Source organism: Aplidium turbinatum, chromosome 5 (assembly GCF_918807975.1).
Source record: "Aplidium turbinatum chromosome 5, kaAplTurb1.1, whole genome shotgun sequence".
Taxonomy (NCBI): Eukaryota; Metazoa; Chordata; class Ascidiacea; order Aplousobranchia; family Polyclinidae; genus Aplidium; species Aplidium turbinatum.
In genome coordinates, this window is record NC_137476.1 from 36,398,494 (window position 1) to 36,411,076 (window position 12,583).

Consider the following 12,583-nt stretch of genomic DNA (forward strand, 5'->3'; position numbering starts at 1 on the left):
AAGCTACTTCGTACGTTTGAGAGTTTTATTGAGTCAATCCATTAAAACTATTTCTTTCAACGTTTCTTTGATGTAAAGTGTCGAAACAATGCCTTGTAATACACAAATGCATGCATGAAAACGATGCAACTTCTGTTTTGTATTTTCAGCTAGTTTCTTATTGTATTCAGTGCATTTCCGAAGGGCCCCACCGCTCCTTTAGGTTATAGTCCATATATGAGTGTGACACTATCCTATAAGTTGCCTATGGCAATTAAAACTTAAAGTAAACATCAAAATATTAATTTTTTTTGTTGAACAGTTTTGAAGATGTGAGTAAAAGCAGTGGCGGCTGGTGAGTTTTAGAAATGGGAGTGCTGCGTGTTCGCCAAAGGCGAATTCAAAAGCGGGGGGTCTGGGGGGCCTCCCCCAGAAAATTTTCAAAAATCACATGTGATTAAGTGCACTCTGAGCGTATTTTTAGCTCTAAATTGTGATAAAAGTTTAAGATAAAACTGGCTTATTTAAGTGTTTCGCAAATGTGTAATATTTTGAAGGGGACGATCAACAAACAAATGTGAATAACACGTTCTAGCTATTGTGCTGTCACAGCATCTGAGCATGACAGGGTAATGCAACTCAGATGGTAAAACAATGTTAGTATTAGTAAAATATTACTATTCATTACTGTAACAGGCGGCAGGCCTGACTGGTCAGTCATAAACAACAGCTGCAAAGCTGAAAACCAAACAAGTGGGTTAGTCATGTGAACAACGTTTAAAAGGCCAAATTAAAAAATGCCAACAAAACTTTTTTGGCAAAAATACAACAAAAAACTGCCAAATTTTGAAAAATGCCAAACAACATAAAAAATGCTAACCTGGCAACTCTGAAGTGTGCTGTTTGTTTCACAGCACAAGCGTTTGCTATTCGTTTGCATAGGCAACTCAAGAACACACGCGGCTCGTAGACGTCACGATCGAGTGTTTGTTTTATTGTAACCTTGCGCAAAATAATTCACAGCACACAGAGTTGCCAAATATCATTTACATAGTCAGCAATTCTGTGAACAGAAAACATAAACTACATTTTGGGGAGAAGAAACGCTAAGATATTTGAGAAACTTTTCGTGAAAACTTTTGTGGGAGTGCTGCAGCACCGCAGCACACACTATCGAGCCGCCCCTGAGTAAACGGAACGATAAAATTTTGACTAGATTCCACACGTGAGGGTATTTCTCTTTGATTTGGTTTTAGAGCCACAATCAGTTCTTCCTCAAGAATTCCATGTTCGGAAAAAGCACAGAATAGGTCGATTATCCAGTCAGGGTTTTCTAACTGGAAGATATCCTGGAATCGAACTCCCATGTCTCGGTGCAGCTAGTTCTTGAAGATGTCTGCTGTGCGTCTATATTAACATCAGATATGCTTTGGTCATTGCTATCGAGTTGTTGCAAGCTTGAGAATTGCAGAAATTCTCGTCTAGCTAAATTTCGCTGATACAACACGAGCTTATTGTTTCACCCAGTTTGCTCATGGAGTTAGCCTACCCTGAAGGGATAAATTCAATTGGAAAATATGTCTCAGGACGTCATTCGCAATGCCAGGGTCGCAACTATGTAGAAATTCCACGACATTTTCAAACAGCAAATAAAATCGTGCAAGGCAATTTACCTTGGAATGCCATCGTAGCTTACTTCGGTGCGGAGTAGTAGGCTAAGCGCTCAAAAGCTTCATCACTCTCATTGCACAATCGTTTGAATAAGCGCATTTTCAGAGCGTTCACTTTAAGTTTATTTACTGCTTTGATGCTGTCGATGAATTACACAGTGAATTGTGAGCATGTGGAAAGTTGTTGCTTTTAGGAATGCGTTGAAGCTATGGTAATGGCCCAACATAGATAGGTCACCGTCATCCAAGCCTACTGTAAATATCGATCAAAGCTTCAGCTACAGTTTCAGTATCTATCCTTTTCAATGGTACAGCTTCTTGATACCTTGTGGCATAGTCTACTAGGGTCAGAATATAACGATGACCGTCATCACTAACGGGAGCAATCGGTCTTATCAAATCGATTGCAACTCGTTTAAAAGATAGGTCAATTATCGGCATCTTCCCTAAAGGAGCCCTTCCAACTCTCCCCTTCGAAACTGTTTTCTGGCATATATCACAAGATCCACAGAAGCTAACAACGTCACTATGCATCCCTGGCCAAAAGAAATTGGTGTTGATTCGATCTTCCGTTCTCTTTACACCCATATGTCCACCAAAAATGGAGTCATGAGCAATCTTCATCACTTGTTTTCTTAATTCCTTTGGCACTACAATTTGGCTCCATACTTCTCCGGTATCCAATCTTTTTACGTTTTCGACGAAGGATTTTTCTACACCTTTCATATTGAACCTCAAAATTTCCTCTTTTAATTGGGTCTTTCATATTAACAAATTTCTTTAGAGTCAGGTCGTTTTTTTGAATCTCAGCCAATTTATCCCTCGTAACGGTTAATTTGGATTGTACCTCAGCTACCTTTAGAGGCATTACATTATCTTCCCTCTTCCTTGCCTGCGCCCTCGTAACAGCGGCGGCAGATATACCCCACTCCGGATCAGGTTCATAAGGTACCCTTGCTTCATCCACATTACCAATCACTAAATCAAACAAACACCTTTCCAAACATAAGGCTTCCACAATTCCGGTAAGGTAGGGAGTATCGATATGCACTCTCGCTAAAGGTCCTTGAATTAAAGTGGTATCAATTGCCCTGGTACGGCCCGTTTTACCAGTCAATTGATCTTCACTGACTAAGCTTCTTTTAATAATTATACCCGTACATCCAGTGTCCCGTAAAACCTTCACATCCTTATTTCCCACTTTTCCAACCACTATGGGCAAATTAGTGTCAATTTGTTTTTCTTCACATATATCCTCCATTTTCTTCTTTTCTGACCAACCACCACTCTCATCTGGCATCTCCTCTTCTGACAATAGAGTTTGAATTTGCATAGCACATCCCACTCGGGGAGCTACTGTACCGGACACGTTCCTCAGCGGCTGATTTGTGGTTTGAGAACGCGGCTTGTCTCTGCATTCCTTCGTTTCATGCCCATATTTACTGCAGAAATTGCACCACTTTCGTCCATCCCTGGGTTTAGTCCGACAATCAATAGCTTTATGACCTATCCCATTGCATTTAAAGCAACGAATTTCACCGGTAGAAAGGCTTTTGTGAAAACTACTGGTATGACCTTTGTCAATATTACGACGAAATGGTTCTTTATGCGCCAATTTCTTGCCATGAGCAACCAAGTACTGTTCCGCCACACTGGCTATGTCTTCTAGAGTCTTTGGGCTTCTCTCCATTAAATAAACAGACAGATCTTTTGAACATGAATCTGTGAATTGTTCCTTAACTATAAGGTTTGCCAATCCGTCCAATGATTGATCGGCCCCCGAAAGTTCAAACCATTTTAACAAAAGGTTTCTTAAACGTTCAATAAATTTACCTGGGATTTCGTGTCGTTCAGGCTTTGCCTCACGGAATCTTTGACGGTATCCATGCTCGGTAAAATTGTATCGCTTTAACAGAGCTAACTTCAATCTGTCGTAGTTCATGGCCTCTTCTTGCGCAAGTCTTGAATATACTTAAAGAGCTTGTCACGATAATAACATGCTTAGCTGGGTAGCCCACGTCGACTTCTCCAATTTGGCTATTGTAGCATATCTTTCAAATCTTAACAAATAGGCTAACTATCCAACTCATCTTTTTCTTCAACAAATGATGGCAAATCTGGACGTCTAACTTGCGCCACAATAACATCTCGAGCATTATCGTTAGTAGAATTAGATCGCTCACCAATGTCCAGTTTTTGTCTTTCTAAATCAAGTCTTATCTTTTCCAATTCATATTGCGCTCTTCTTTCTTCTGCTTCGCGTTGCGCCCGATTCTCTTCGGCTTCTGCTTCGCGCTGCGCCCGCTTCTCCTCAGCTTCGCGCTGCGCCCGTTTCTCCTCAGCTTCTGCTTCGCGCTGCGCCCATTTCTCTTCAGATTCTGGTTCTGCTCGCTTCTCATCAAGTAGTGCCCGTTTCTCTTCGGCTTCAGCTTCAAGTTCTGCTTTCCTTATTTCACGTTCTGCTCTTCTTTCTTCTCTTTCGTCAGCTTCTCGCTGAGTTTTTTGGTCCATTATCTTGTGATACTCTTCCATCACAAACTGAGACTTCTCATTGCCAGTCAGCCCCATTCGTTCAGCCATGCTCCCTAAGTCTTCGATCATCTCATTTTTGACAGTATCCGCCATTTTGATAGCTTGTTGTTAATTTATTATTCTTTCAATAAATCTTTCGGCATTCTTCGGTTTTTCGGTTATTCCCGGACGAGCCCCCAGAATGTCACGATTTCTTTCTATCTCTTACCAGGAAAAAGACTTGGAAAGGTTCAATGACGTAGTTTAATGGGTTATAACCGAAAGCAGTCAATTAAATTCACGGATAGTTCTACTGGTGAAATGATATATAAAAACGCTTGAAGGACTCCAACGAATGGTTCACCACTTCCAACAATTAATCAAAGTAACAGTAAACAGCAATAGATTCCAATGCTTGCGACTATTGATCAAGTTTAACGTAATCCACTCACAGCTTCTCATACGATTCTAATTTCAATCAGAAGTTATATTAGCTTCAACTTTGCTGTACTCGTATTCAATACTTCAACTCTTGATCAACAATAATCTTTGCGTCTATTACCAACTGCTACTATTACAGCAATGATCTCTCATGACCAACTCATCATAATAATCGTCATAATGCAAATTACACCACTATTTATAAAAGGTTTGTTCGGTCTAGTAACTTCGAGAAGGTTACGTAATGTCACATTATTGTTCTGTCAAGTTGCATTAATGTAAACAAGCAGAAGCTCAAAGAAGTTTAAAGAATGTCACATAGGGTAGAAGATTCTTACATAATAAATATTTCGCAATCGGACATCTACTGTAAACATCCTTATGACGTCATGACAAACGACGCTCAGAAATTATGAAAAACAACAGAACATTCCAGATTTGCATGCTTACAGACGATTCTAGAAATGCGTTTCATAATACAGATTTCTCATTCAAAGGTTACTTCAGGTCAATACCCGATGATAACACATCGCTCAAAATTCCATAATGAAAACAGCACATTCTGTCAAGACGCAAAGCAGCCCGACGCGAGACCTTGCACATTGATTGTGACAAGCTTCATCACTCTCATTGCACAATCGTTTGAATAAGCGCATGTTCAGAGCGTTCACTTTAAGTTTATTTACTGCTTTGATGCTGTCGATGAACTACACAGTGAATTGTGAGCATGTGGAAAGTTGTTGCTTTTAGGAATGCGTTGAAGCTATGGTAATGGCCCAACATAGATAGGTCACCGTCATCAACTGCCCCGTTTTACACTTAGTGCCTCTTCATGCCAGTAGCTAACTGCTCTAGGCTGCTGCTGAGCTGAGTCGGAGTCTGCCTCGCTTTCTGACCTAGTCTTGTTCTGAAACGATCCCTGTTCCATATTTAGAAAGCTAAAACCTCAATTGCTAAGGTAACAGGGATCAGTTGTTAGTAGATGTAACTAGTCGATGACGATGCACTAGCAAGTGCGAAATATATTTTCTGTTACGTCTACTGACAACTGATCCCTGTTACCTTAGCAATTGAGGTTTTAGCTCTCTTCATGCCAGCGTTTGATATTGACAAAAAATATATATAGAAAAAATAAACCGACGATATTGATGTTTGAACAAGACGGAAATTATCTCAATATTTAACTGAAAAAAATTATCTCAATATTTTTTTGTTCAAGAAAGTTGTAATAGGGTAATGTCCGTGAAGTTTTAGTGGGTCTTGATAATGAAGAGGGTGAGCAATTAGACGTCAGCATTAAAGAGATGGAATCTACTTCCCCTACTTGTTGACGTTGACACTTTCAACAATAATATCAGTTATTGCCAGCCCCCCCCCCCCCCCTTCATGGTCATAAACACCCCCAGGAGAGCGCTATAGCGCCCACTTTTTAACCAATGGGCTACAGTAAGCCTACAACCTTTCATATCAGCAAAACTGTAGCCTACGTGACCATGTTTATGTGCAAGAAACTAGTCACTTTGGTCTATCGCCAGATTCAACTACGCTGTACTGTGTGCGGATATTTATGCTGTGTTGTTTGAAGTTGCGTCACGCTTTTCATTGCATGGTGTGACAGTTCGCGTTCTATGCTGCTGCTACAACCAGTTGCGTTTGTTTTCCATGCAATGCCGACTGTATTGAACAAGCCCAGCAAATCGTGCGGTATCTAATCTCCTTGTTCTGTCATACAGGCCTGCGACAAAAAGATGCAAAAGTATTCAGTGCTTGATTTAGGCTACTTTTAGCTATTTGGTTTTGAATCTTTGTCCTTTTTATGGCTAGGCAATTTGTGATTTTTATTATCTCATTGAAAAGGCAGACTGTAGCCCAGTGATCCTCAACCTTTTTTGGTTTACAGCACCCTTGATAAAAAAAATAAAAAAATTGTGATAACTTACTTCGTGGCAGATCAACGATCTTTCACCTCGAATGCAGCAGGTTGTTGGAACAAACTAGAAGTGCACAAGAGCCAGAATTTTAGAGTATTTAGGGAGCCAGAGTCTCGGTTTTCGGTTGAAGTCGGAGTGGAACCGGAGTCTGAAAATTTTGGAAAACACAGGAGCGGGATTGGAGTCGGAATTCGTTTTTTTGCCACTTAATACTTTACGCGTAAAAATACTTTAGCTAACGCAAGATTTAAGAATTTGGCGTTAAAACTGCCAAAATGACAATCTTTTCAGGCCTCATCCTGTATGGCAGCGTTTGGCCTCCAGTTCAGATGCTATTATAGCGACTTCCACGATCTAAGAAACCAATTATTTCCTGAAGATAAATTCTTTCCTTCTTTTGATTCGAAGCGTATAAAACTAACACAAAGACGTAGCAATAGAATTTTGCTTCTCTGTCCCACGGATTAGGTGTATAATATTGTAACATTTACGCTTTGAAATTGTAATATCTTTTTACTGGAAGCAGTACCTGACTTGAATTTTCCTGACGTCTCTGCATTTTTGACTTAGATTGCGTAGGCCGAATTAAAAAAAATATCTACCCGTTCCTGGGATAGGGAGCTAAGTTGTTTTTACAACCTCAACAGGCGGCATAGGTAGGCTACCATTGCACCTTATTCCCGTATTTTGTATTGAATTAATGCAACAAAACATATTTCTATGTTTGAAGGAATAATCTGTTGTTGAGGACAGAAGAATACAAACCACCCTATTTGCAATTTCAACGATAATTTACGAAACATTTTTCATTTTCACAAATAACACAAATTGGATTTGCACGTGAATGTTTGTCGCAAACAGGTTGGACGCTAACCACTTAGCTTTTTTACGTTGTTTCCGCTTCTGGTTTCGGCTGACACAGCAACTGCCAACAATCATAATAGAATATCTCTGAGTAGTGTATCGAAACCTTCAGACAATAAAAACCATAGGCTACGGAAAGTAAACCTACCGTACGCTGATTATCACGGAACTATTTGAAAGTACAACTATGCCGCCTGTTAGCGTTTTAAAATTATGCTGCCGGGCGAAGATTAACCCTTTGCTTTTCAACGTTTTTTTGGAAGTTAACTGCTCAAGGGGGGGCCGTTTTTGGATCAAATTCAATCAGCTGTTACGTGTTATCCGCTGATGCTATTTGAACAGAAGTTGCACTGGTGTGAAAGCAAATCATTTGTATATAAGTTTGAAAAGTCATTATTTTAAAATTTTATATGTTAAACTTGATATTTCAATTTTTGCAAAGGTACCCAAAAACGACAATTTTGATTTAACTTGCCGCTATTTAATTACCGTGCTAATCCGATTTCATGCAAACTTCTGAATAACAAAGAGCTCGATCGAACGCACGAAGTGTGTGTGCGGTGTGCCGAATCATTGCATTGATTAGAATTTACGACTTGCGAGCAAATCTTATTGTAAGCTACTCACTGATTCTAAAATAGTTACAATCAAAGTAACATTGTTACACGAATTTGAAAAAAAAACAAAACTGCGTTTGTTGTCTTACATTTTTATCCTAAACTAATGCATTCCCAAACTCATGGCTAGCTTCTAGTTTTATGGAACCAAATTTCTCATAAGTAACACCTTAGCCTGCTTGAATAGCTGTTTACATCTTCGTTTGTGTATTTAGGTCTACAATTGAGTTTGTAGTATGAATATTTTTAGTAGAGAGAAGACAGTTGAACAAGTTGTTGAAATTATCTGAAATTTCTAAGTTCAAATTAGGTGCTTTTGAAATTGTGGATTTGTGTCAAGTCGCATCACAAATATCATGCAGGCCACATCATAAGTCATTTCGCTTACGGGTGTTTATAAACATGACTCATAAATTACATCCACAAAAAATACAGCATTTATATCAACAAAGCTAAGTTCGAAGCTCACTTTTTATTGAAGATTGTGTCAATCAATTCGAAATAATGCAACAGCGAATTGCCGCCAGCGTCGAAATAATGCAACAGCGAATTGAGGAACGTGCGTAAACAAAGGAAATGTGAAATAACCCACAGTCAGCAAATCTACATAAATTTAACGTTTACAAATGTTGAATCAATGTAAAAGGACTGGATTGCTGACTGGGTCCTTATTGTTTGAAGCACTAAAAATACGCGTAATATCGACAACATCAGCAAGGCAGTGATTATGTTTCTGGCCAAAAAAAAAAAAATAACTTTTGACTTCAAAGATAAAAATGATTATAACGAAGCTTCAAAGTTTGTCGTAAAACATTTTACAGAGATACAATAAACATAATCATTTTGTGCCAGATTGTGAGAAGACTTCCTAGATTCTTTCCAACCATTTGCATGATTGCAAATTATTTTCTATAACTCTATATTGCTAAAAAATGGCTTCTTTGTTGAAACAACGTGGCTACAATTCTATAAGAAATTCTTAGGCCTACTACATTGAAGTAATGAAATTTTTTTTGTGATTTTGCTGATGACGTTTTACAATATCCGAGAAGTAAAAAATAATAATGATGAATTATTTTATAAAACCGTGGTTTGCAAGTGCTTCACAAAAAATTGTTGAGGGAAAATTTACTATTAGACGTAAAACGTTTGTAAAAGAAAATTGTCGGTTTACGTATTTATAATGTTTATTGCGCTGTTATCGAATTATAAACTGCCTGTATTGTCTACCTTTGTGGTTGCCGGCCAGCTTAGAGCAGCATGCAAACCATGCGTTTTTGGTATTTGCATCGTGTTATGATTCTCGAAAATCTCCCACAAGGTCTTTATTTTTATCGTGATATTTTTGTGCCTTGTCTGTCCTGAACTTGAAGTCATTGTGCAGCACAATCCACATCGGTTTTTAGACTCAGTCTTCATTGAAAATCTTTTGTGTGGTGCATCATTTCAAGTAGTGTCTTCCCCTAAACTGTTACACAAATCGCCCAGAACCAGAACCATCGTGTTATCTTACAGCAGTTGAGAGCCCGTTATTGTATGTGTGGAATTATTACTGTAGATGTCTGACTAAATTCATGCCAAAGTTGAGCAAATTCTGCTTTCGGGATCCTTGCCGTTATTTACGGTATTTTTTGTTGATAAGTTTGGGCAGCATTTTTCCAAGATAAATGAAGACATCGGTATTGTTCGTCACTTAGATTTAGTTTTCTCAGCATTGTTTATTCATTCTTTGATCCACTAGTTTGTCCCACTTTTGGTATAATCGGATCGTTTATAGCCTAAATGGCGGGTCTTCACAATAGCCGGCCTCTTATACATTGGCGCAACGTATTCAGATGTTGAATCAATGATGAAGAAAGCTGATTTGTTGTTTGTCTTATGTGACGCCTAACTTTATGCCTCGTCTACAGTACAAAATATTTTGTAATGTACATTGTGTACATTGTACATTTTGTTTGTAGGCCTACATTACAAAATATTTTGTAATGTAGATGAAGCATTATCATCTTTATTTTGCGCTCTTTGGAACAAAACACAGTGCACTGTGAAACAAAAATACAGGACATAACAACAAGTAGGCGACATAAATCAATGAAGGGACGCCATCGAGTTAGCTGCTACGTGTAAATGAAGCCTATCTCATAATTTTGAGTATCTCACAATTACTGTTTGCAAAAACGCTATTTCTCCGGCTTCTCCCAAAAGCATTTGCAGTGATACATTTCCTCAATTGCAAGTTTTGTCAATGAGAGCATTTCCATAGAACGTTTATTTCGAAACCAAGTTTTCGTGTCTTTATCCAAGAGAAGATTTCTTATTGTAACGTTTTTTATTCGTCAATGAATATTATCTGCTTGAAACAACTGTTTTGAATAGTTTGTGGCCTCCATAGTCTACTATTTTGATCGTGGATTGCTATTCTTCTTTGTAGAGCTGATAACGCAAAAAACGTTTGCTATTATTGTTTCTAATTAACAGCTTTGCGATCACTGGCTTTTCTTTGTAGCATAAGAAATAACGCGCTTTGTATTATTGAGGTCAAACCAAACAAAAGAAAGCAAGAGAATGCTTCTCTCTGCTCGCGCATATCGATGCACGAAGCAATTATGAGCTTATGGCTTGTCATCGCAATGTAATCCATTTCACGCTTTGCTGGAAGTTAGCTAGAAATAGCAAAAATTCACCAAAATCTTGAATTTACAAGAAAACTACACAACTTTTAGCATCAAATTTAATATCATCAGATCCGCCTGGCAATTTTAGGAAAAGTCAAGAAAAACCAAGTGCATGGCGTTACTGTGCTTCAAATAATTAAAGGAAATATGAGGGGGGGGCCAAATCCGGCCTCCCTTTGAGGAGCAAAGTGTTAAATTAAAAATAATCGCTGAAACAGAATTTGATTTTTTTTTGTGGACAGGCGTAGGCTATAGCTTGGCCTAATAGTTTACAAGTCTGCTAAGACGTAATGACCATTAGGCTAAACGATTAAAACATCTAACCCTTCGATTTTGAACTAATTTCTTGATGAAAAATTTTGTTGTGACTTTCACAAACAAAATTCGTTTCTGACACCAACCACCACCAATCTAAAAAGCTAAAAATAATAAGAAAATACAGCCTACTGCGAAAGTCATTCCTCGCAAGCAGGCTTAAAAAGTTGCAGAGAAGCCTATCTCTACAACGCTTATTATAATAGGTCAAAGTTAGATAATAAGATTCCATACATACGAAAGACTTACAAATCTTGGCACCTTCAAAACTTGAACGTTAAATTAAAACGTTTTAGTTTAGATTGTTACGAGGTCGAAATATAGTAGACTAAGGTCGAAGGCTACATGAAAGAAAGACTTACCAAATTTACTACCTTTCGAAGTTGCATGGTTACACCGACGCTCGATCTGTCTAACAGTTCCTTCCTTGAAAACCAACACTTCATTATTTGCTGATGGTTGAAGCTCAGGTAGCTATTCGCTCGATCGATGGCATCAAATAAATAATTCAGCACTCACAGCGAGCAAATCATGACGCTATAACTTTTAAATATCAACAAATGAGATTGTGGTTGGAAAGATCTTGGTATTTCCAATGCAACCGATGATTTTTTTGGAAAAGGTAGGAATTGCATCACAACTTATTTTACACGGTACAAAGCTAAATTGAATAGGCCACAGGCGTTTTTGAAGAGAATACAAACACGGAAAAACTACGATAATTGTTGGTTGCCCTGGCGCAACAAGAAACGCTTTTCAGCCTTTGAGCACTAAAACAAAAATGTGTCAGTTGTAGTATTTCTTGTGAAAGAAATCGTTTATCAGTAATAATAGAACAAAATAACTAACGGCTCACAGCACAAACAGAACTAGCCTACATCCCAAACAGCAAACTCTGTCAGTTTTACATGGATTCACGTTGAATCAATGACGGATTTTACTGTGTGTGACTGTTCAGTAAGTGCACAGCGTATGATTCTTTCTGTTGGTAAGACTGAGATGCTTGCCAAAAAACTAAATGATGTTTTGAACTAATACAACATCGCACAGTGCGCACTGTTAACATGAGCTTACTACATGCAGGTCTTCCAATGTTGTGGCTTAGCAGAAAACATAACAACCTTTGAATTATAATGGCGTCAAATCAAACAAGGTGTGATGTGGCTGAGGCAGTAGCTCGAACATATGAGAAGGTTTTGATTCAAGACATGGATGCAGTCTTTCACAATAAAAACAAAGACACTCAAAATGAAGAAGTAAATAAGGCTGCAAATAGGTTTATCTCAGCAACCCATAGGACATGGTTCGATACCTGGTTTGCAATTTCTTAGCAAAATTTTAATCCTTATTTTACTTGAAAAACTCATTTTGGTTGACTCTCTCTGAGTAGTTCTCAATTGAGTAGTCTCTCTGAGTAGTAGGCCTAGTCTCACTGAGTAGTTGACTCTGAGTAGTCTCTCTGAGTAGTTCTCAATTTCAAGTAGTGTGTTTAAACAATTAAATTATTTTTGCAGAATCAAAACCAACATTTCTGTAAAAGTCGAGTTATGAACGCAGCTCAAGCCTACGAAGAAAAGCTT